The following is a 4,907-nucleotide window of genomic DNA, read 5'->3' as shown; positions in this document are numbered from 1 at the left end:
ACTGAAATTTAAGGGCAAACAAATGTGGGCCCATGCTGTGTGTCACTGTTCAGCTAAAAAGCAGAGACATGAATTGGATTATAATTGTACATTTATTAATATCAGAGGCCAGCAATTTATGAAGGTGGTAGCAAAGAATCCTTGGGTTTTCAGAAACAAGTTTAATAGGAAAAATGAGGAAATTTGTGAGGGGAAAATTCCTAGGGAAAGTGAAGATGTGTTGTTTCTCTTGGGAGGAGGAGCAGAAAGGACAGCCAACAGATTGATGCTTCTCTTTCACATCAGTATTTCTCTCTTTTTCTTTCCTTTCTTCTCTTTCTAAAATCAATAAAAACCTAACCTTAGGTGAGCATTAAAAAAGTGGGCAAAGTACCTGAATGGGCACTTTTCCAAAGAGGAAATACAGATGGCCAATAGACATATAAAAAATGCTCAATATCAGAGAAATGCAAACTAAAATAAAAGAAGAAATATTACCTCATACTTGTCAGAATGGCTATCGTCAATACATTAACAAATAACAACTGCTGGTGAGGATGTGTAGAAAAGGGAACACTTGTGCACTGTTAGCAGGAAGGTAGATTTGTACAGCCACTGTGAAAAGCAATATGAGGTTACCTCAAAAAATTTAAAAAATAGAACTGTCTTATGATCCAGCAATTCCACTTCTGGGAATCCAAAGAAACTCAAAATAATAATTTGAAAGAATATATTTATTTCTGTGTTCATTGCAGTGTTATTTCCAATAGCCAAGATTTGGAAGCAGCCCAAGTAGATGAGTGTATTAGATGAGGCAGTGGTACATTTACTCAATAAAATATTCATCAGCCATAAAAACAAGACAATTTTACCTTTCGGGACAACATGAATAGAACTGGAGAGTATTGGGCTAAGTGAAATAAGCCAGTTAGAGAAAGACAAATACCATAGGATCTCACTTATATGTAGAATCTAACAAAAAAACCTGATGAACAAAATAGAAACAGACACATGGATACATGGGAAAGACAGACAGTTGTCAGAGGGGTGAGGGAAGGTGGGACTTGACGCAGACACCAGCCCACAGTGTCCATGGCGTTATGGATGAAATGAGACATTCACATGGACTACCTAGTCCTGTGGAGGAAAAGGAATGCAACGGCTACCTTCTCAAGGGGAGGGTGCCTCGGAGCAGCCTGGATACTCTCTCTAGGGGAGAGCACATGTGCCCTTGCCTAGACAGGCTTTTCTTGGGTTTAATTTGTGCAGGAATACAGGTACAGCTTATTAATCATTGTCAGGCAGAAAGGATCAAACAATAGATAGCATACAAAGAACTACTAGGGCTCATTCTGAGTCAGGGTCTATCTATATATATATTCATTCATTGGTTCATCACCAATAGATGAACAAGCTCAACTCTCATTTGTCTTTAAATGGCAGGACCCAGAAACTAAAGTAATGGTCCAATACTATTGCCACAAGAACTTAAGAATTCCCAGACTGTATTTGGGGAAACATTAGCAAAAGTTTTAAGAGGCAACCAATTGAAATCAGGAATTCTTCTACAATATGTAGATATCCCATCCTCATAAACATACATGAAGAAACCTATTATGGAAAGGGTGCTTTAATAGGCCTTATTAGATCACATTTGAAGGGCCTTTATTTACAAAGGACCATTCAAATATTACCCAAGCCTGTCACACATGTGCCAAAAACAATTGTAAGACCAAACATGCCCAAACAGGAGAGGGAGTACAATATAAAGTGATATATCCATTTGAGGACTGGAAAGTTGACTTAACACAGGTATCTAAAATCATAGGAAACTTCTTTTAGTTTTTGTAGACACTTTTTTTCTGGATAGGTAGAGGCATAGAACTGATAAGGCAAATGAGGCAGTAGAACTTTCTATTCAAAGAAATGATTCCTATGTATAGGCTTTTTTATAGCATTCAAAGCTGTCATTGTTCACTTCAGAAATCTCCTAGAAATTATGAGAGACACTACATGCAATGTAAACTAGATGCGTCTTGGAGATGCAAGTCTACAAGGAAGACCGAGAAAATAAACCATAAACTTTTAAAAAGGCTCTGGCTTAAGTATTCCAAGAAACACATTTGAAATGAGTTGTATTACTCCAAATTAGGGTAGCACCACAAAGCAGGCTTAAGTTGAGCCTTTTTGAAATAGTTTATGGGAGACCTCCCTAAGTTTTCCTTTTAGAAACATCCCACTTAGATTTAGAACATGAATCAAAAGTCAAAGAATATGTACAACATTTAGGGCAAACACTAACAACTTTACACAAGTTTTGCTCATTGCAGGTTTATCTACCCATGTGACAAGCTGTTACACTCATTCCAGATAGGAGACCACATCTTACTAAAGATGTAAAAGACTCAAGGTTCTAAACAGCAATTAGCCAAGCAATGGGTCAGTCCCTGTGATATTCTGCTGACAGTACACTATTTCCTGAAGCTCATGAGAATTAAGCCTTGGATCCACTACACAGACACTGCCTGAGGAGAACTTGGATCTTGCTGTTGCTGTTGCTATAGCAAGGGAAAGCTGGACTTGCATTCCTGAGGGATATTTAAAGTTCATTTTTCAGAAAAGGACAGGGTCTCCCAAAGCTAAGTGAAAATGTTACTTTTTATTTTACTCTGCATTTCCCAGACAGTGGCTTTCTTGGAAAATTTACCCTGATGTTGGGTGTTCCACAAAATGTCTGCTAAGGATTAGATCATATGGATCCTTTAGTCCAGTTTCTGATTTCACTGTAATTCCCCCCTGTGCTACTAGTTATACCCATCACTAAATACTTGATTGTTTGCATTATCAGCCGTACTTTTGAAGCCCATGTGCAATACCATCTCTTCAAACATTAAGCAATTTACTATCCTCAGCAGTGCTATCCTTTAGACACCATATAGGCTGCCCTCCAAAGACAGCAATCCTTCTCTATCACATAAGGGCTTCCCTCCATTTCTGATACCCATCTTCCTTTAATATATAGTAATAATCTCTGGACCTGGGGACAGCAGAAAGAAACTAAAAAGATGAGACCAAGTTTTGAGAAGGGAAATTGTTACTGCAAAACAGTCATTGGAGCAATGGGGGTCTCCCCCATTGGCTAAGATGGTGGCAGGAAGGTCTTACACAGAGCACACTGAAAGCTAGAGAGAAAAAATGGATAGGGCCTGAGCACACCAAAAGACAGAAATATAATTGGATAGGAAAAAAGCCCTTCCTCCCTATCCCTGTAAGAACTGCTGGTTTGAGCCAGAAGGAAAGATGGTTTTTAAGATGGGAGTTCTCCATTATTCAAGTCATGTGGCATCTAAATAAACTTTCCTTTTGTACTAGCACCTGCCTCACAAGTTGGCTTTTGTTGGAGCAAGCAACTGAACCTACATTTGTTTAGTTACAATTCTTAATATCTTCATGATTGAATCCAACTCTAATTCCACACTCTAAGGAGGTTCAAAGCTTGCTCAAGAGTTCTTCAAATTTTTTTCTTTTCTTTTTTTAATCATTCATTCATTCATTCATTCATTTATTAGAGACAGGGCAAGGGAGGGTGAAAGAGAGGAAGAGAAACATCAGTGTGTGAGGGAAACACCAATTGGTTGCCTCTCACTTGTGCCCCAACTGGGGACAGGCCTGCAACCCAGGCATGTGCCCTGACCAGGAATTGAGCTGGCAACCCTTTGTTACATGGGATAACGTTAAAACAACTGAGCCACACCCGTCATCACAGAAGCTTTTCAAATTTCTAATATGATTATATTCTCATAGTCATCTCTGCCCATGGCCAACTCTTTCCACATGTTTTTGTAATGCAATGTGTTTACACAGATATGATGCTCTTCTTTAGATACCCAAATAAAGGGGAAACATGAAAAGAGAAAAAACACTCTCAAAAGTATTTCTGGATATTTAGATGTGCTGGTTGTCAGGAGAGTAGATGACATTGCACACTTCCTGAATCTCTATTAAAAATATTATTGTAAAAACTCTTTTTCATCATTCTGCCACTGGAGCTTTGTCCCATCTCACTGACTCTTCTCTTTCTTCTGTTCATCACTTCCTCTTATCAGATAGGCTTGGAAACCAAAATAGTTTTTCTACTCACTTTTATGGATAGTAATTTACCTTTCCACTAACACCTACACCCAAATATCTTCTTTAATTTTCATTGCTTTTTTTTAGAAAGAGAGATGGAGGGAGGGAGAAAGAGAGGTAGAGAAACTTTTATGTTAGAGACAAACATCAATTTGTTACCTTTTGTAGGGATTCCAACTTGGGACTGAGCCAACAACCCAAGCATACACCCTGACCAGAAATCAAACATGTGACTTTTTGGTTTGTAGGACAATGCCCAATTGAATCACACCAGCCAGGGTCTACTCCCAAACTCTCTTACATAAATTCTTCAGCCTAGCAGAGGAGAGTTGCTATTCTACTCAAGTTATACATTGCAAATAATAAAATTTGCTGCCCTGGCTGGTGGGTCTCAGTTGTTTGGAGCATCATCCTGTAAACCAAAAGGTCATGAGTTCAATTACTGGTCAGAACACTTGCCTAGGTTGCAGTTTCAGTCCCCAGATGTGTATGAGGTATGTATGAGAAGGAAATGATATCTCTCTCTCTCATTCTCTAACCCCCCAAAATAATAGTAAATAAACAAATTTAAATAGTAAAATGATTTTTTTCTCTTTTTACCTTTCTAATTCTTTTTAAAATATATTTTATTGATTATGCCATTACAGTTATCCATTTTTTCTCCCCTTTATTCTCCTCCACCCAGCACACCCCACCCTCCAGCATTCACCCAACACTTAGCTAATATCCATGGGTTATACAAAAAAGTTCTTTGGCTTCTCCATTTACCAAACTATTCTTAATAACCCTATCTATTT

The sequence above is a fragment of the Phyllostomus hastatus genome, unplaced genomic scaffold (assembly GCF_019186645.2).
Source record: "Phyllostomus hastatus isolate PE091 unplaced genomic scaffold, TTU_PhHast_1.1 phas_scaffold_78, whole genome shotgun sequence".
Taxonomy (NCBI): domain Eukaryota; kingdom Metazoa; phylum Chordata; class Mammalia; order Chiroptera; family Phyllostomidae; genus Phyllostomus; species Phyllostomus hastatus.
Note: the sequence above shows the minus strand (reverse complement) of the source record.